The sequence below is a fragment of the Vanessa cardui genome, chromosome 5 (assembly GCF_905220365.1).
Source record: "Vanessa cardui chromosome 5, ilVanCard2.1, whole genome shotgun sequence".
Lineage (NCBI taxonomy): Eukaryota > Metazoa > Arthropoda > Insecta > Lepidoptera > Nymphalidae > Vanessa > Vanessa cardui.
The window spans coordinates 5,269,932-5,292,798 of NC_061127.1; the positions used below are offsets into that span (position 1 = coordinate 5,269,932).

The 22,867-nt window shown below is 29.3% G+C and overlaps 1 protein-coding gene across 1 annotated transcript in view; it reads left to right on the top strand.

Annotated features, from left to right (window-relative positions):
* The first annotated feature begins 322 nt into the window (after window positions 1-322).
* LOC124529655 (extracellular serine/threonine protein CG31145) overlaps window positions 323-22,867 on the top strand; it is an 81,643-nt gene continuing 59,098 nt past the window's right edge. The window contains exons 1-2 of the mRNA XM_047103487.1: window positions 323-553; window positions 21,945-21,977. The gene's annotated coding sequence lies outside the window, so the exon portion shown is untranslated. The remainder of the gene's footprint in view (window positions 554-21,944; window positions 21,978-22,867) is intronic.

Sequence of the window (22,867 nt, forward strand, 5' to 3'; positions counted from 1 at the left end):
AATTTTTTGTTTGTAAATTTGGATGACAGGCCGAAATTGATAATTGTAAGGAACCCTTTTTGTCACAGGACACATAAATACAACGTAAAAACAAACAAATGATAACAAGCAAACAGTTTATCCAATTGCACTTTCTTAAGGGCATAATTGCTTTAAAGTGTTAAAAATGGAACAGGAAAATATGTCACAAATTGTATCATACACTGGTCCTTGTTAGGTTAAATTTTCAAATCTGTGCGTCCATGTCCACACGAATGTAGTATATATTCAAAACAACTACGCTTCGACCAAGTTCCAAGTTTCAACTCAGTAATAACTGAGAGGCAGGCTGGGCTGCGCGCCTCCGTGTCCATACGCCGCGTAAATATTTACGTGAACTTTATAAACTTTCAAAACCTCGTGATTTTGCTTTAAAAATCTGTGAAAGTGATTTGATTATAAAATACCGGTTGAATATATATATATGCAATTGTTATTTCGCGAAAAAATATTTTAATCAGCTGTGTCATTTGTTTAGAGAAACATCGTTTTGTCGCCGGTCATCAATTCGCAGGTTGGTTGGTATTGGTGTTTGAACTGATAAAAATGTTTTGTTATTCGAATATTTATCTAGACAAAGCTTGTATTGGTATATTGCCAATTTCTCTAGTGTGTTACTGTTGTTGTTCTATGTGTTGCGTATGAAACAAAATAAACAAAACATATTAAAGAAAATAGGAAAAAGTCTGATTAAACATTTAATTACATTTGTTAAAATAAACTTAATGCAACAAAATTTTTGTAGGACGTAAATATAAAATATAATGAATTTAACATTGACAAGAACTACAATCAAAAGTTTGTTACACCTTATTCACAATTATTACTGGTTTAACATAACAAAATATAACTCATTAAAAATACTACAATTATGTAATACTCATATATAGCATATGACTCATATATATTATATGAACAAACTAAACTAAAAATAAAAAGGAAGATAATACATTAGTCTTACATAAAAACCATTAAAATTTCTTTTGTAGTTTCCTACTCTAAAACTTATCACCTTTAAATACATTTACAGTAACATACTTCTGATAATATGTGAACGTAATTTGGAGAAACAAGTTATGATATTTTGAGGTTAAGTAATCAAACAAAAAAATCTAATAATACAAAGAATAGCGCCCCACGCGTACCTACAGGTTTAACACACAATTACGTAAAATGTTTGCATTTTAATATTGTACGCCTCTTTGAAATGCAAGTCTTGTGTGTCTGTATACACAATGGTAACCATTTGCTATCTCAAATCTAAAAGCGACATTGGGTTACATTTTCTTCGCTTTTGGCGAAACTTGAATAAAATTGTAGACAAGACAACTTATAATAGTTATACAAATGCACAAATAATGATTTTATTATTGCAAAAAATATTATAAGTAGATATAATAAGTTTTAAATCGTTTCATTATTTATTAAAGCGACTTGTTTTCAACGCGCGATGTTTAAGGAAATATTTGAATCTAAATGTGAAAACTGGAGCAGTTTTGATTAAAATTTATCGCGACAACAACAAGAAGTATATGTAAAACTATTTTTTATGTTTGCAAATTTTATTACTAAAATATTTAAAAAAATAAATCGAACAGCGTTTATTTGCGTTAATGGGTCATCAAAATCAACTAATTCCATTATGTAGAAGACGGCCGATGATCCGATCCGGTTACGAAATTGATGTTTCGGTTATTTAACGGGCCCTAAATAGTCTAGCCTAATCCATTTGATACGATCAACATATTCATTACATAATCGAAAAACTAGTGTAAGTACTTTTTACATTGGTTATATTTGCGTACCTTTGGTCCTTATATCCTTATACATAGAAGCTAACTTACGGTATTTCTGTAAGTTCAATATTGTCCACATAACTTGTTTGAAATGTTGTTGTTAACATGCACTGTTTATAAATTATTGCGATACTGAGCATTTCATTATTGTTCAATACGATTTGATTGTTCTAATTTGCTTGGTTATATCATGCTTTAACATTTTTGGCGTTCTTATTACAGCACTGATTTTTTTCAAAATAATAACAAAAATCTCTGCGGTTTCATTGATATTTGCGATAATAGAAAACATGTCTGATTAAATGATTACTTTTGTTATAGTAATAAAATGTGACGTCAATATTTCGTCATAGTTAACATTTAAATTTATACAACCTATATAATTAAATTCTATCTATCTATATAAATATATATCAAAGTTCGCAATGTAAGCGGAAGTGCGGCTCGATTGAAATTCAAACTAGTATCTATAACTGCTGTAACAGACTAAAGAAACTTAGGTACATCATTGTTCACGGTGTATTCTCTATCCAAACTTGGAACTACTCAATTGACTATTTGGTTATCCCGAACTCGGTAAAGTTGATAGGTATATAAATTATCATTATCCCGAAGTTGACATTTTGACGTTGTTAGATTGGCATCTATAATAAACATAAAAAATTGGTGTCGCCTGTGCTTACCAAATTTTGAACACGGTGAGCAATTTAAATGATTAATTATTTATCTAAATGGTTCATGCACGATCTTGGGCACACAGATGCAATCAATTCCTTCGTTAACTTATTCCGCTTGGACAACAATCTGGCGAGCTCGGAAACAGATCAAGCACAATCAAATTTGGCTTCACGTGCTTACTGGGATGTAAGTCTGTTAATTATGCTTTCTGTTTGTTATATAATAATTAATATCAATGCAGTACTGGACACATAGAGTTTTTTGAACAGGTCTTGTTTAAAAATAAATGCTCTTTCAATAAAATTAGTCCAATAAAACCTGTATGTACATGTGTACCTGTAAAAAGACTAGGAAAACATAATTATCCGGCCTCGATTGAAGCACATCGCGTTAAAATTGACAGTAAGTATTAGAGTAGTATTTTTTGTTGTTTCAGTAATAACAACATACTTATAATAAATAGGAATAAGGAGGTAAATAGGAATATCTTGATAATTTTTATTGGAGTTTGCTTTTCAATTTTAACATTGCAAAAAATATTCAAGTTGCGAATTTTTCAGAATATTTAAAATTAATGGTCTGTTTCAGCAATATTTTATTTAGCATAAATTCTAAACATTTATTAAGAACATATTAAACTAATGATTTATATTTAAGTGTATTCTATTAAAAACAAAAACTTGAATATAAATTTATGAACTTGTGTGAAGTATAAAATTGCAATAATAGTATATTAGAAGCTTATGATTTTTAATATTTATAAAAAAAAAGAAGTAATTATAGTATGCAATGAATATTTTTACGTTGATGTAATTTATTTAATCAATCATTTAAAACTGACACCTAAAAAAATATAGTGAAGGTTGAAATTGAAACTACGTGTTGCTATTTGGGTCCCAAGATCACTGGGTAACTGTCAAAGATATTGCCGCATTCCGCACATACCGGTCATTTCTCTAATTATATTGTAGCATTGGTACTATAATATAAGTAAGAAAATAAAGTGTATTATTTGTAACTGTAACGTTTTAACTATAATATTATGACGAATATGTATTACTTCAACTTAAATTCCTTTGAGAAAAAAAAATTACTCGACTGTTGGAATTAGATATTAAATTATTGAATTTAGGGTATTTTTAATGGAATTTAATAATTCATTATTATTAACAATAAGAATAGAAGCCAGCTTTAGATATATGTGTATAAATCTTTTTAATTTAACTACTGCTTCAAAAAAAAATATAAGTTCCGGTACCGTGAAATCACAATGTTGGTAAATTAAACACATTAATAAAGAGCTATATGTGGACTAAGGCTCTATAAGCCACATTTTTCATGTTCCACTTTCTACGAGGAAAATTGTGGACTCCATGGTGTAATTAGGCCCCTGAGTAAATGTCCACTTAGTATCGGATGACAAAGTATAATGAGTTCAAGAGTAGGAATGAAATTTAATTATATGTTATCAATACAGATTATGGCGTAATGTACTGTTGATCGACTACATATCGTCTACACCCGCATACCATGATGATATGCCACTCTACCAGGCACTTTTCCGTAGAAAGTGCGACTATAGTGATGATATTTGACTTACAACTGATTTAACATATATCATCCTGATTTCTGAACGTGAGAAAGAGAAGGCGATATGTTTTAGTCCTATTGCACTTTGTATAAGTATAATAAATTACATTGTACATTTCCATTTGGTTAGTTGCACAGAGGCATTATTGATGATTTTTAAATAGGTTAAAAGTATTTATGCCTTTTTAACATTAAAACCAAAATTCTGTTAAATATAATGAGTAATAAACTGTTGCATTCATATATGTGACAGCTAATAATATATGATTTTGTAAAAAAAAAGAAACAAAAATGTAAAATGAATTACTAGAAAACCAATAAAAATCTGTAACATAAGCCATTATTAATGCCGTTACTTGGTTTAATATTGAAACTGCTTCTTACCGTCATTAGTAAATTTCGCCTTCATATTTACAATTTGCTCAATACTCTTTATAAAAGATTAATAAAAAAGTAATGGTGTTTTATTATTTGAAAATGTTTGGTTATGCTCTAATAGACTTATCAGAAATAATTTTAGTGTTATTTACGACAGATTTAACAGTAATCAGTGTGATTTATGAGAGGTCAACTAGAAGAAAAGAAACACTGGAAGAAAAAACTATTTGAAGTAGATGCACAGATCAAGGAAAATACCAAATTTTTGTAAGCGGGGTACAGTTGTAACTAACAGTATTTAAAAATGTTTAAAGTATTCAAATTGCAAAGAACCAAATTATACAATGCTTAGTAGTTCTAAGATAAAAACGGCCAAAAGTAATGTAATCGTTGCGTCGACTCCGAATTGACACTAATCTTGCGGTCACGGTCAACTGCTTTTTACTATTAAGGTAGTAAATTTTTGAATTAAATATATTACTCATTGAGCTTTACTGAAATTTTTCTATATATTTATTTGGCAAAAATGATTTGATGTTATTTGATGATCAATATAAAGAATGTAGTATTTATTGTTATACTTTGAATGGAATTTTATTATATGATCAGTGATAAAAGATCATTTGAGGAAAAATGTAGATCATTGTCTAATTATCTACATATGTAGAATATATAGAAAGAGATTACAAGTTACGCGTCAATTTACGGAATTGTAATCACGAGTTACAAAACTAAAAAAAATCTATTGATCAAGTTTTAGCGAATACGAAATAGTGCGCGCGTTTTGGATGGTTGAAATGTAGAAGATTTTTGTCTGTGTAAGAAAGCCATGAAAATAGCAGTACCAATGTCTATATTCCGTGGTGACCACTTACTTTCAGCGTCCAACAGGTGATCATGACATAAAAAATTAAAAATAAATCGATAGTTGATATTTATAATTTCAACTTTTAAATATGTTTTGTGTTTTTGCGTCAATATTTATTAATTCAGATTAATATATATATATAATTGTTATTTTATAGGATATTTACTTTTTTAATTTATTAAAGAAATTATATTTCTCCGAAAACCATTAGACTATGACGATAACCGAATATAACAAGAGTAATTAACACTACTTAAAAGTAATAAACTAGTGTAGCTAAATACTTTACGTATTACCTCCTAGTTTTTATACCTCTTCGTAACAGTTATGAGCGCTTCCTCGTCAGTTCCTTAGCGTTAGCGTAAATCAAACCATTTCATTTGAAGCACCGTAATAACAATGTTTATGATTTAACTGCTATAATGCTGATTAATAATTCATCGATTACCCTTTTAGGAAATATTAAGTTTAGCATAATACGAGACTTAATTTATTATTACGTTATGGTTATATTTGTAAGAGAACATGTTATAAATGAAGCCTGGTTTGATGATTTTATATAAAAAAATCGTAAAAATATAAAGGACATTGATTACAAAACTAATTTAAATTGAATTATCTGTTGCAAAAACGAAATTAAATTACGAAGTATCTATTATGGATCAAATTAAAATCGTAATGAATTAACACATTTAAAATAGTACAGTGTTATCTGTGCCCTATTATATTACGTTATTGACTTGGCTATAGATTATTTAATTGAAAATAATTATGCGTGTTACGTTTAATTATTACGTTTACATGGGCTGTGCGCTGTGCACCGTTACGAATCATTCAATCAGCTGAGCATTCGTTAAAGAAACGTGCAATCTATTCCTGATTATCTACGCCTCAAAGAAAATACTGTTTCGAATGAATTGTCTACCGCTAGCGAGGCTAATAATGTATGAGAAAATAATTGGATTGGATTAATTAAGCCGCTTTTTGCTTTAACCGTTGAACTCATTATGTATCACGTGGATGATAAAGCAAGTCTAAATAAAAATACTATTCTTATTGCACATTGTATGTTTCAAAGATTTACTTCTCCTCCTGCTCCTGGATTAAAATAATTTCTCTAATAACAAGTGAGTACATAACCTGTTAGTAATTTGTTTGGTACATTTTTATATTAATATAATTAAAAGCCTCTATTATTTAGGCTAAATCTATGTTGAATTTATTTATTTTCTCTGCTTGGTGTTCAATAAAGTATAAAGCAAAGTAAATATTAACTTAATAACTGTTTTCACATTGCGGATCCATGACTTAGAAGATAAGGAAGCATCTGATATAAGGGAGTACAAAAACCATATTACATTTTTTTTTAAATAAATTCCTATATTATATATGCGACCTCATCACTAAGAGAAGAAATTCATTACACCACAGACGTATTGAAAACATATAAATTTGTATGACAATACAGTACCATAAAATTAAAGTTATTGACAAACAAGCAATAAAATTATGTGGAAAATTCTCACGGCCATGAATAATAAAGATATAATCTAAACAATCTTTTTAACAGAGAATTATAATTTTATTACCTACCTAGTACCTAGTAGTTAGTATTAGTAGTAGAATTTTTTTCTATGACAATTTTACTAAATTAAATTAAATTAATGCAAAGGTTTGAATGATTCGGCAAGTACGGCTTAATAGTTTTCGGTAGGAGTAGAAATATTTGCAGCTAACTTCAAATACTTGGCAAATGCCGTGTCACGATTCGTTAGCAATGTCTGAAAGTGTAATTACATAACATTATACTTAACGTTTGAGTGCGTTTTGTAAACTAAGTGTATTTTTTGTCACGTATGTACAATGTACACAGAGAATACATTTTTTAATGGTTATATTGTAGTTTGCTCAATTCTTTGGAAAGGCTCTTTAAAGGTTCTTGGTCGATGAAAATTTAGGTATAAAAAGTGAGTTAAAGATTTTAGTATTCTGACGACTACGTCAGAATTGGTCTATGTATTCTAATAAAAAATAATAATATCGAATGTTGTCATAAATACCTACTGTCTAAAATACTTCTTACGTTATCTTTTTTTAAATATCTTCCATTTAATTATTTATTGTAAAATTTAGTGTAAGTATGTAATTAATGTAATGTTTAGGTAAATATGTTTAAATATTTCAAAATTATTACATTTTCTTGTAGATTTGCTTGCAGGTCTATATTTATATAACTATAAATAATATAAAAAGATAATAGGTACTATTACTGTAAACCAATTGCAGTAATTCCCTTTTTAAAACCGGAAAAAACAAGATTCGTGCGTAGTAAGAGTTCGTTCACATTATACCAAATGTCTGCTTCTCAGTATAATCCTAAAATAGCATCTATACTAGACACATTTTCTTTGAACTTAGTATTTTGTAGTAATGCTTTTTCGTAACTGTATTATTTGAAAAATAACGCAGTAACTCACGGAGTACAAACAAATTTAAAACTCATCAATAATTTAACTTCGACGGCTAATAGTATATTTTATAGTAAATAATATTGCATCACTTTTATATTAGTTTACGTAAGTATATTGAATACTATGAATCCTCTTATAAATAGCATAGGTGATAAGCATTTTTACCTTAATTAATCATAATGAATAGATAATGCAATTTTATTTATAATAAACTTAATAAATAAAATTAATGTCAAATTTACTGCAGATTTTAAAAGTGAATCTCATAGTGGGAACAGTCTCTCATATAAATCAGTCCCGTGAAGCAGCTATTTGTCAGTCCGGACACGGGGTCATTTCGAGACAATTGATTCATCGAGACGTGGCAAATGTCGGTGTTGGTTTGTCGACCTACCTCCTATGTACTCGTATCAGATGAATTAAAGCGTAGGAAAGGTAGGAGCGCACATATATATAAATAGACACAGCTAAAACTATTCCAGTCCTTACTGTTAATGTTGTTACTTGGTGGTAGGGCTTTGTGCAAGCCCGTCTGGGTAGATACCACCCACTCATCAGTTATTCTACCGCCAAATAACGGTACTCAGTATTGTTGTGTTCCGGTTTAAAGGTTGAGTGAGCCAGTATAACTACAGGCACAAGGGACATAACACCTTAGTTCCCAAGGTTGGTGGCACATTGACGATGTAAGGAATAGTTAATATTTCTTACAGCTTCATTGTCTATGGGTGATGGTGACCACTTACCATCAGGTGGCCTATATGCTCGTCCGCCAAACTATACCATAAAAAAATATCTTGAAGCTTTTCCTACTCTTCTCCATGGAGATCTAGCTGATATTCATGCGCTATAATTACTTTCGAATCATGTAATTTACTCTGATGTCTCGAGCATGAGGTGAATTATAAACGCAGTCGGTGCTTGTCTGGATTTTGTACGTGCGACCTTGGGTTAAATCCAAGCGTTCTACATCCTGGCTACTTCGGCTTCAAAATCTTTGTTCATCAATCACCTCATTTTTTTTAACCTAGCTCCCTCTAGTTAAAAGTATTAATATTTCTGCTCATAACGTCTTGATTTTTTTAGTCAGTATCCGTAAGTATAGTATCTTTTGTTGTATGCTTATAAATGATAAATTATAATCTTGTTTCTCATATTATATAATTTGTTGCATTACATAATTTATTTTATATTTCGTAATCTACATAAAGGTCCTTCATGATGATGTCGTCTTAACCGGTTTCGTTCACGCCGGTCAAACTCAAGGGGGACCAGTTAACTGCGCAAGAAATATTTCAGTGCACAAGTGCGCAAGCACAGGTACACTCTCTTATCTCACTCTCCTAATCCGATGGAACGGAAAATCCAGACCCCGGATTGTTAGTCAGTTTTTTTGCCATCAAACCGAATAATAAAATCGTCTCGACCAATCTGCAGCCGTATATCTATAGATGACTAACGAGCCAGTCACGTCTTTTTGCTTCAATGAATACGGAAGATTCTAAAGTTCAAGCTAAAGAGCATTTAAAGTGAAAGTAAGTCATATCTCAACGAGACTTATCTGACGCATCTGACCTTGACTGATATTCATGTACAACCGATTTATAAAGTTACTAGCTGCCCGGATCTTCGCTTTTGGTTTGCTGCGTTGAGACCATTTATTTTTTATGTAGTAATATGTAAGCCACAAATGCGTGAAAAAATTATAAAACAATTTGTATAGAATTAATGTTCTGCCGACATGTCACATGACATCATCATTAATATCACGTAATAAATAATTTATATGTACATATATTGTTTATATTTGTATTTTGTATGAATGTACATTTTTATATTTAGATTTGATGTGGTTTGCTTGTCAACCAAATTTTACAATGAGTTAATTAAAAAATGATACATTTTCGTTAAAATGTATTTGTAATAAATATATAATTATACAGAATCTACAAATATCGATCGACGATATTGAGGTTGACTATAAGGAAGGAAGAAATTATAAGTAAATTGGTTAGTTGATTATAATTGGGACATCCGAGATTATCTCTCGGTGACGTAGCGAGTATGTTATTTGACGCCTTAACAAATAGACAAACATGATTACAAAATTCTTAAATTTATAAATATTTTTATCAATTGTGGGACATCTCTATGATCGCCCCTCTCAGGTATTTATTTCAATTCTACATTATATAAGGTCAACAACCGAATATACAATACTAATTCCAGAAGAAAAAGTAGATATTAATAGTGTTTACCTTGAAATACAATAGTTTTTGTACTATTAGCCTTGTTAAAATATGTTAAATTACTTTTTAGACTACATTTATGTCGTGGTCATTTGTACCATTCTAAAATGTATATAATTATTATTTATACCTACCTACTATTAAAATATTTATTGTATAGTATATCGCTAAAATTAAATTTTGCTTATTTCATTTATTTCGCAGGGCAATAAAATTTAATTCTACACTATTTTTTCTTCATCTGTTGTATTTAAAATCAAATAGTATCGTGCGACCTTGGCCTTTGTAAACGAAACCATAGCATTACATGCTGTAATGAGATTTGAACTCCGCTTTGTGAGTTCTATCTGAAGCATCTTTAAGCAACGCATTTTCTATACCATTTTTTATTATGTGTATTTTATCGCTTGATTGGTGTATTAATTCACTAATTAATAGTGGTTGCAATAGAAATGATTTTTGATTTTTTGCAATAATTGCGATATTACGGTTTCTTTAATAAGATTATTGTCACAATTTTTTATACTTAATATTTACCTCGTTTAATGAAATATATGTCTTTGACAACAAAAAAGTGTGTGTTGTTGTATGCCTCGTTTCTTGTAGTTTTTTTTGATAATTTCAGCTCCCAATCTGCACAAAGATTGGCTGAAATTTGTTATATTGTTTAATCTTAAATCTACATAATGTAATAATTTTAGGGCTGCTTTTTGCGGAGAATAATAAATATCATATTTACCTTGGAGCTTATTCGTATTAAATTTATGTAACGTGACTAGTAAAATTGACTCACATGCTGATATCTAAAATAGTAATGTGCTCCGATATCACGCTCAATTGCCAAATCAATTAGTTTTCTTCATTTATTTATAATTATTAGCGCTAACAAAAGTATAGCACAGCTGCAACAAGTCAGGCATACTTACTTTTGCGGTTCAAATAACACGGAAATACCTTTACGTGTTGCTGTAATAAACCAATATAGAGAAGGTGAAGATCGTAGATAAGAAAATGTAATTCCACGAAATGAAGACGTACTTATTTTTTAATTTCAAATACTTGTTTTTGTTTACAAAAAATGCTTCATTTATTCCTATTAAAGCTTATTTTTTTTTTCACTTTCAAAGATTTTTCGTCTACACAATTTTAAGTAAACAGACGACTTTAAAATGTATTAGAAATTACCTTTTTTGTATGATTCTTTTTTATATAGAAAAACGTTTAAAAAGAAAAATATTAATACTATATCATAGAATTTAGATCCACAAGACCACTAAGCAATTTGGAAGATTATATTTTCTCTGCGGTCGAAATACTATACTACTGGTTTGAATAATACTAGGAAATTTTCGGTAACGAAAAATATTTAAATACAGACAGATTAGACAGATTTAAATACAGACATTTCAAATAAAAAGACTAAGGTTACCATTAATTCTTATTAAAATAATTTTTTTATACAACAAAAACAAAAACATTAAAAATTTTGATTTACAAAATGATATTTGATATTTTGTGTCATTTAAATTAGACGCATTTTATTAATTAGGTACAATTTAAATATCAATGTTTGTAGGTGTTGTCCTCACATCGACTGGACTTAAGATTTTCTGTCTTGATTATACGTGCACCTAATAATACAAAAAAAAACCGAATACAATAATGCAACTTACATAATGATTTTAGATAACAATAACGACGTTGAAAGTTTAATACCAATGTCCTTCTACCGAATCTGCACTAGATGTACTTGTATAATATGTATTGCAAACGGTCTATGAGGTACAATCTAATGGTCTGATGAGACGTCTATCAGACACAAGCGGAGAGGGTAAGGTATTTTGATGTTACAACATCGTACAGCAACTAAGAATTCCCTATTTTTTTTTATAATTGACTGGATCAGACACTTTGACCCGGAGCCTCGGTAGCTCTGCTTTAAGCTATATATAAAAGTATGTATGTATATGTATAATTAAACCACCATGGATGCTAGAAAACAGCAAAAATTAAGACATGTTCATCGCGTTTTTGTTTTTAAATTGTTATTTTGTATTCGAATGACAGGTACCATTAGCAAATTATCCATAAGATTAATATAAATCTATGAATGTTAATTGTTCAAGTAGGTATTTAAGGACGCTACAAACTATGAAGTTGTATTGTTTAATACTAACGACAGCTGACACTATTATGAAACCGTAATATTACCACATTATTATAATTACTTAATGATTCTTGATTGGCTACTTTCTCTTTCATTCGCATACAGGCATATATACAACATAATATATTATCAATATATACAGTGTCATCTTTCTAATCGTAAAAACTCCATAAAGCTTAATATACCTGTTACTATTCTAGAATATGAATTCGTTTTACCATTTCGAAAAAAATCAAAATGCCTGAATAAATAATGTTAGAATGTGAATAGAATTATAAAATATTGGATTAATTAATTAAATTTGAATATTTAATGGTAAGTTATATTCATGGCATGCTTGACGTAGCATGTTGTTATTTTTTTAATTGAAAAGTTTTTTTTTATTTATTTAATTCCTCTAAAATATCCTTATAAATGTAATGATTCCAATTACAAAATTATGGTTATGAAATATACAAAACTGTTATAGACGCTGCAATGACATTTATTCGTAACAGTTCCGCGATTATCCGCCTTGCCGATGACACGGTGCCCAATCGACTCGTCTGTGATCACAGGTCACAAGTTTAGGGTTGTCTATTTTGATTCTTAAAAAAAAAAACTATTACATAGTTTTCATTTCGGACACACTAAAAATAACTTTTTTTTTAATCTAGTTTGGAATATGGGTTCAAATTTGGATTTTAAGCATTAGGTCTGTATTAATTTATCTTCTATTGCCAAACAAATCTGCACACAGCCTCATTGATTCGTGGTCGTTTAATAAGGCTCAGTCAGAAGTCGAGTTCCTTGGTTCCTAATGGAGCCAATGTAAGTTGAGTGTTTCTTATAACCAATTCTCAGTAGTAAGTGAAAGTACCGCCCCATCAAACTATGGGTGAGTGAGTTATCGGTAGTAGTCATTTTATTATAGAATATAATAAAGACTCATTGGTTGCAATAAAAATATGTAGGTAACTTCACACACACTAAGTAGTAAATAATATGTAAATATTAAAAAAATAACGTAACCATATAAAATCCTAAAAAATGGACAACATGGGTGACGAAAAGGGGGCAACCTTTGGGTTAAGAGGTAACCGCATCGCACTAGTTCAAACCGGCTCTGCAACTTTCGCATCTTGTCCCGAACAAGTAAACTATTACGTCATAATTTATAAGATGACATTACTGTCCATTTAACCAATACTAAAATGTACCTATGGGAACAAAACTCAATAATATTTGTATTTTGAAAATATTAATAATTATATTAGCAGTTTGTTGCATTATATTGATTACGGACTACTTTATTAAGAAAAAAAGACAGTCTAAAATGTGTCAGACCCTACGTTTTTAATTTTCTGACGACACCGAATTTCGTTATCGTTCAATCGCCAGTTTCGAAACAGTGCATTTACTATAAAGTCAACTGTGGCTTCACTGGGCCTAAATTAGTTTAGTAATTGTATTTTTCTCTATTATAAACTAAATCTCACCTTTTATAATCTTCTCGCTATTGGGTATAAAATCATTTTAATCTCTATAACATAATATTAGACAATTTATTTTGATTTCGTCACGCATGGTGGTGTTACAGTGTAATAAAAATTACTGCAGACATTTTTTACATTTATTATATTATTATTATTCTGTAAATTTTTAATAGCATAAATAAATATTTGTTTGACAGTTTCAAAATAGAAAACATTGAATATATCAATCTTACTGCAATTTTTGTATGTATATAAAAATGTTTACGTTAAATTGTGATTGTGATATACTGATAATCTTTCATAGTAATGATCTAACTGTAAGAAATAACTAAATCGATTTATATCATTTTTTTTTAAATTCGTTGATGCGGAGAAGGCTCACGAACTATATGATATAATGCATAATTTGCGTTTAAAAACTGGTTATACAATGTTATATCGAATTATCGATTGATTTAACATATTATATGATGCTTTGATTTGAAGCGACTGAGTGGAACGAGTTATTTAAATATAAATTGTTCCGCAGTATTAAACAACTGATTTGAATTGAGTCCTTGAGTATTGCATCGAAATTAACGATTTGCCTTCTAGTTCTTTCACTTTCAACCTTCATGTGTGCCTAAATAAAAAAATGTATCGTATGTTTTTGTTTGTATTATATTTTTTATGAAGCATTGGAAGCGTTCGCCTAAACCTAATCAAAATAGTTCGTTTACGACTAAACTTTACTGGTTTTGCTATTTCAAATTTTAATGTTTTCTTGCAGTAAAATATCGTACATAGATTTATGATTTTAGGTAGTGATATGGAATTATGTTGCCGACTAGTAAACGTATAGAGATGAACATAAAAAACTACTTTTAAAAATAATCTATTTTTATTTGACTGAATGTATTGGTTGTATTTTATAACGATTTTTTGACGATCTTCATATGTTCTTGGAATTGTTTGTTATTTTATTATTGTATACAAAAAAAAATAGTTTTCATAGGTTAAGTCTACGTGTAAAAAATATGAATTATTTCTCAACACGGTACGTGTTACGTATATTCTTTAAGTGAATGATGTTACAAAGTACTTATGGTTATTATATTAAGATTATAAAAAGGTTAGTTTTGTTTGTCTGCTCAAATCCAGATTTACGCTCAGGTTAAACTCAGACTTTAATGTAGGTATAAACTATTATTAGCATTTGCGTTAATCTTCAATATAAAGAAACAGAACTTACTTTTATAAGCTTTTATTTAATTTGACCTGTGTGTATGTTCGGCTTAAGTATTGAAACTGAATTTTTAACCAGTTACACTCAACCGATTACGGTGAAATTTGGTCACATTTCCAGTTTTTATTGCAATATATGGTGTATTGCAATACAATTAAGTAAGAATAAATAAGAACTTTAATTGACAATTACTATATCAGCATGAAGTATGATTATTGTAACAAGCATATTGTGGTAGAATTTACTCATACGAAGACAGGATGGGTTTGTAGTCTTATAGTAAAGCGAATGAATACGGAAAAACAGTTTGACTTTAGTAATGTGTCGAGGATATGAAGTCAGGAATGCGCCTCGCCAGCTGACGTTGACTGGCAAAACGCCAACAAGGTCGTCAATACTTTCTATATTTTTTTCAAGAATCTCAAAAAAAGAAACTAAAATGTAATTGCTTCTCTGCTAATATCGTTAAAATATTTATAGATGAGCACGTTAGAGAAAACAGAGTCAAGTTCTAGAAATAAATATTTGTTATTTGAATGTGTTCTTTATAATATTTTTAAAAGTGCGTTAGTGTGGTTATACTATTAATTACGCCATAAATCAAATGAAAAAGAAAAGGGGAATGCAAATAAAAAAATTTTTAAAGTAAACTCCATATGTGAGGTTAATATAATCGTATGATTATCCTAAAAACAAAACGATGTTCCCAAAAGTTGTTGCTATCGTATGCGATTTTCCAGGCAACCTTGCCCCAGGGCCGGCGACACATGCTCTCGTTATAGCTCGCGCGATGCGTGGGCGCGCGATCTTTCTTTACAACAAGATCCGCTCAAAACAACTCGCGCGCAGCTCACTTTACAACACTTTTCCAATTTTCTTTTAACTTTTCTTCTATAAGCATGAGTGTGTGATTTGGTTTAAATGGTGAATGTATAAATTAATCGTTTTAGTGCAGCGTTCACCTTAGTTGTTTCAGTGATGCGGTATTTACAGTTTTGTATAGTGATTTTATATAGGTAATGTTTTATACTTATTTTGCTTACGTTTTTAAATTTGTAACTACAGTTAAATTATAATTGCTTTATATATGCATGATATAAAAATATCCCCATGTCAATTTCATAAAATAGTACGAAGTATTTATCTTTCAAAACAATTTATTACTCTCAATGTTATTTAAGTAATCATTACTACGTGTAGATATACAAATAATATTGATTGTATCACATTATATAATGTAGTGTAAACACATCCAAATGTACTAAGATACAGCAGACTTTACACATAAATTATTCAAAGTTATTTCGTAATTTTTTATTCGTATACATCTCATCTGATAGTAATAAATAATGCCTCACGAATCACGATTAGACGCCTTAAAATCTTTTTGTGATTCTCAAACCAAAATATTATTTGTCATTTATATTTGAACTGCACGTAAATATACCTACATGTAAATATATGTTTTGATAAGTAAAAACATATAATATTCATAAGTTTTATATAATACAATCGTAAATATTCGTCGACACTGTAATAGAAGATAGCAGGTTTAAATCTTTGCAAGCAAATGTAAGTCCTGTTGAAATCTAAATGTTTCGGATAAAATTCTGTCATATTTGCATTCACCAAGCCACAATCGCGCAACGACTGAAATAAGCTCCTAACGTACATAGGAAAGGAGACTTGAAAGGAGACAAAAACTCTTCCTTACTGCACTGCAAACGCAAACTACACAAGAATTAACCTTATACATATGATATAACACATCGCCTCAACTTTGTAACTATCCTTACATTGCTGCTGACATTAAATGCATGCAAGAACGAAAAATGTAAGGCTTTGTAAGTACGTTTCGACATTTATCAGGCAAAATAATAAGTGAGTTCATATTGTAAATGTAAAATTGTGCAACCCTACATATGACCACATCGGCTTCATTATATTCCGTATTACGTAAGGTATAAGAACTAAATTTAACGCATGTATACATTACGTGTATGTTCTATTAAGTTTATCGATTAGTAACAATATTAACTATCTATTTATGAATATTTAAAAACAATTGAATTGTATAGAACTTACTAAAATCTTGCGACATTTAGATACACCATATTTAATAGAATATCGCTACAGTTACAGAATGAAATAAACAACTGAATGCATAAGGATCCTTTTGTTTCAGCAATTATTTAAGTGACAGCGGTTTAGAAGTGTTCGCAATCACATTCAAAAAATAATGAAACGTATAATTAAATTACAATACTATAAATAATTCATTGATGCAATAAAAAAATAAAACGTTTATATTTTGATGAAACGTTTCTATTTTAGTACCTTCTATATGCCAGCTTACCTAACAAGCTGGTAAGTATATTCCGAGATCGAGTATTCATCAAATCAGGAATGTTCTCGATTTACTCCGTGTATTAGGAATATTTCTATAAAACTGTATAATAGCAATTCCTTTATTACTCATTCGTGTTACGTTATTCAACAAAAGTTTAATTATGTAGGTAGTAGATGTCTTTGATAAATAGGTACACTATGGCATAATTTTGTTTTGTAAGAGAAGAAACCCAAAACGAAATGTCAGAGATCGAAAGTAAATATCTCTCAAATATATATATCAGTTCCGAGAAGGAATCTAAAATATTAATGTAATTACACGATCATTGGTCTTATAAATATAAATATTGTTTGCGTTCACGCATGTCTCTGCGTAGTTTTCTTTTTATTGTACTTCAGATAAATACTCTGACTTAAAAAAAAACATACCTCAATTTCTTGTAAGTACGAATTAAATTGAATTGATACGAGATTTCATGTATATATATTTTTTGATAAACTGCAATTGAATTTTGTATAATTTAGATGTCACGATTGTGCTATGTTAAATGAGTTAACATAAATTCGTACATTTACATTCGAATGCCTTAAGCCTACAGTGATATCTATGATATCATCACATACTCCTAACAATTGGTAATACTTTTAGATTAGTCATATAAAATTATTCCAAAATATTTAAAGAAACGACATAAATATACTTAATTAATACATACGTATATGTGCGATGTTATTTTCATTTATACTATCGTAGTGCGCGTATTATGTAGTACGTAATTTCGTTAGTATGTACCTAACTAACACCAGAGAGGTACGTTTTCGATAAGTTCATTAAATTAATAAATAAAATATTATGTACAAAATAAACTGATAGAGTTATAAAACTTATCAGTTTATGCCTCTAACTTCGAACGGTAAAGATCATTCTTGAAAAAAATGTTTTATTGCTTCTATAAAATTGTTTTACCCTTGTTTTTGAAAATTATAAAAAAAAATACACATAATTATAGTAAACTCCAACAGTTTATGCCTCTAACTTCGAACGGTAAAGATCATTCTTGAAAAAATGTTTTATGTGCTTCTATAAAATAGCCCTTGTTTTTGAAAATTATAAATGACATGAAAACGTTTTTAAAAAAATACAGTTAAATATAATAAGATATTATAACAGAATATTATTTCACGTTTGGAAAATGCAATACCTGTCGCTATAAATAAGATTTATTTATCTAAACGCTACATACATCGTAATGTGCATTATCAATTTAACTTATTATTTTGCTTAACCTTTTACGTTTTGCATGCAATGGGGATAATTTAATATGATCATGACTCGGGCAGTTTATGTTGAATGAGTTTATACAGTTCTAATGAAGATTACCTTTAAATTTCTAAAACTCATCATCATATCGTTTAATAAAATTAGATCAGTAGTAGTCGGGACTTTAGTAGACAAATGTATTAGATTTTTAATATGTGAAAATTTACGCTGAAAGTCATCAATAGATCAGCTGCTGAATTAAATAAGGGTATTGTACCCCCCTTTGTTCATTTAAATGTATTAAAAAATATGCCTAGATTGTTCAAAACTATCAAACACTTCGGATTTCTTTACACCTTTTCTCGGTAAACATGCCTTTTTAATCTCATTGATCTTCATTACTATATTTAAATATGTATATTACATAACTTCTAAACCGCTATTACTATGCCGAGTCCCATGTCCAAAGGTTGTCTGGAAGAGATCTCTTTTTAGCGATAAGACCGCCTTTGTACGTCTTCCCTAGCTTTCTTTATAACTGTTTTTTTGTGTACAATAAAGAGTATTTGTAGTTACTTGCCGGCACTATACTTTAAAACGGTTACCGCCAGCTATTGGTTCTAGGTTGTACAAATGTTTACACGTAATAACAAAATGTCTTCTGAAATAATTCTTCAAAAAAATATTTATAGAAACTATTCTATCACAATTTTATGTATGGAATAAATCCAAACACAATTCAACGCTTGAATGAACAGATATAAATCCACAATGCAAGAGCGTGTCATAATTACATACATAAGTTTCAACAATGCGTAATACAAGCGAGGGCGCATTTGTCGCTTGTTGTATGCAACTCTGTAAATGTTGGTTCGAAAAAGAAAAGGACACATATATTCATTCGCCTTTTCTAAATAGATATAAAAAAAACTTAGATATACATATTCAATGCAATTTGCTAATTTTGATACTTGTGACTACACTTTTGATAATTACTTCGCCGACATTCAAAATGTCATTTCGTGAATTTATAATTAGTATAATAGATTTTATTAAAGATCTTGACCAAAGTTACACGTCAATTCAATGTCAAAGCTGTTTATTGGTACTCCTGCGGTCGAAATAGGCTATAGAAACCTATTTGGAGCTGCTCCGTTGGGTTTTAGCGGTAATACATCGAAGGGGTCAATGTTTTCGCCATTGTCCTAAATTCTGTTTAGACTCCATATAAACGAAAACTTCTAACCTTCTTTTATACATTGATAAAAAAAAACATAGAAATGACATCTTAATAAACCTTACGATGTAAACAAAAGCAGATATGCTACAAAAAAGTTGATGAACATTTTTTTTTAACATCGATAAATAACGTTTAATTTTCGTCATGGAAATATTCATATTTGGCAAATCCAATAATAATTTAGTAAGTATAGGTGACGCTTATCTCAGAGTCTTCTAGTTTACTTCACTTTAAAGAAAAATCTTTGTACACATAGCCCATTTATCGAAAAATGTAACAACATCACTTTAAACCTCAGGGTCGGAGTAATAAGGTTGTCGTTCAAACCACGCGGAACAGCTCTGCAGAAACATAAAAAAAACATTCAATGGAAATCGTAAACCACCAAAAGACCATATTTATATTTAGTCAAGACCATATAACACTTAACTTAATAATGGATTGACAAATTTGTATTTTATACGTCAGACGTCTGATGTCTCGTGCGGTACTTATGGCGGGTCTTTTAAACCTGTCTCCGACCTTGGCTCTTAAATAACCGGGCGTAAACCGGTACCGAGTTGATGTAAACAGAATGATTATGGTGCATGACATTTCTACGTTATTAAATAAATTACACATTCATTCTCTATCTACTACTGTATGACAAGAACTAAATCATTTATTTTTTTATTAATGGACCTTTTTTCACAAAAGTTTTGATTTTTTTAAATGGTCATAGATATATTTATTAATTGAATTAACGAGTCCTCAAAAAAGATACACACTAAATGCATATTCTTAAAAAAAACATATAAGGGTTACAAGTTGTGTGCTCCTTCAATTAAAGGAGACCACAGCATACAAAGCAAAAAATGTAAGCAATATTTTTAAGCAAAAATATTAAAATACAATTGTAGTAATTTTATTTAAATACAAATATAATATTATAATATCAATTTCCATATATTATTATAACTGTTATATAATATTGTATATTGATTAATAAATTTATGCATTAAAAACTATTTACCCCTAAAATAACTATATAAATTAATATGTTTTTCCCCCGTTAAGGGCAGTTATTGTAGAGGAATTTAAAAAAATAGTAAATAAATACGATATTAGTAACATTAAATTATAAAAATTAAAACTTTTTATTAATATATAATGTTTTTGTATTTAATATACCTAAATTACAAAGGTCACAAATAGGTATATACAATTATATTACTTATCAAATTAAACAACAAAGTCGTATGTTTAAATAGCTGGTGTGTGAGACAATTAAATTTGAGTAAGTGTAATTCAATACACTTCATTTATTTATTTAGATATTCGTAACAAATATTAAGGTAATATATATTTACGCAATACATGGTCATTTTGTTAATTATATAATTATATCAAATACATATTTTTTTTGTCTCATCCTAGATTTTTTTGCAAATTAAATATTATGAGACAGATTTTTAAATTTGAATCATAGAAAATCATTTAGGTACAGCAATGCAGTTTTTTATGTACCTAGTTATTTCAAATAAGTAATCATAATTTATGTTAGTGAATAAGAAGTTTCTGGTATAAATGAATATTAAAAAAAAAAAAACAGAAAAAGTATTTTGTAACGTTCTGAGCGCAATTAAACGAGACGATTGAATTTCTGTTCAGCGGTTGGAAAAGTTAATGGCATCATTTTTTTTTTCTTATAATTTACTATTTTATTTAAAATAATATTTAACGTAGCAACCAAACCCTCTCGTCAATTAAGGGGAAGTTCTGTAAGTTGCCGAAGTTTCTGTTTGATTTGACGTTTTTGCACTAATGACCGAATGGGGTACCGCCCGACCTCTTTAATGTTACTTGATGCCTGGTATTTATTCACATTTATCGACATTATGAGTATTCGTTATTGAAATTTATTGTTATTTGTCATATTGCAGCTACATTTGTGTTTACATTCGTAATACATAGTATTTTTTGTTTTGGGAGTTGATTATTGCCGTCTTTTTCTTTCGAATGAAAATCTGTTGTGACAAAAAGAGTAAAATGATTTTTAAATACACACCCGTTAAACAAACTTTATAAGTAAAGCTATAAAAGCGCATTATTTAGTACATTATTTAATTTCTATTATTGCCTTGTAAATTTGAGTATCACGTTTTTGTTTTTTTTTCAGGAACCTGTGGTCAGCAGTCTTCTTCTGTTGCAGGTAAAATAAAAATATAATTCTAATTTTATATAAAACGTTGAACATAAAGCGAATACAATGATTGATGTTGCTCATTGTTACACAAGATTAAATAAGTACAATAGGTAGATATGAAACTATCATAAAGATTGAATATAAATTTTTTTCACATCCTCATTAACAGTGAGACGACAAAGCGACAATAGCGTGCAAGTGATTTGTAGGTCGATCTCACGATATGATCCCGGTTAAGTAACCGTGGTAATATAAAACGCAGTAAATTGATACCATCTCTCCTATTATTTATTATTACATTTATATAAAACAAAAAAAACAAAAGAGCCTTATGAGATCTAATTCCTCGTATCCGTTGGTACCTATAGAGTCAACGGAAAATTGCAATGCAATTAATGGAACAAAAAATCATATAAATACTATTGTACACATAACGAATGTATTCTGTGGTATACAACAAAAAATGAAATCGAAAACTTTAGTAGAATACTAAAAAAGAATGAAATACATCTTGGTTTATTTATCAAATAATAAAACAATTGCCTTTTTTTATTATACTATTTTTATGGACAAACTGTGTGTGTCATTGACATGGTTTACATTTTTATTTAAATAATTAACAAATATATAACGGATATGGAGGTAGAGGACGACCAAGGCAACGATGGATAGATTGTGTGAAAGAGGATATGGTTAGAAAGAATGTTACTTGTGAGATGACGTCTGACAGAGAAGTATGGAAGGAGAAGACATGCTGCGCCGACCCCGAATAATATTGGGATAAGGGCAGGAGGATGATGAACTAACAAATAATAATAACGCAATTTCACGGACACGACTTATAAAATAAAATACTAAAATACTATAACAATACCAACCTATCTTTCTTATCTCTA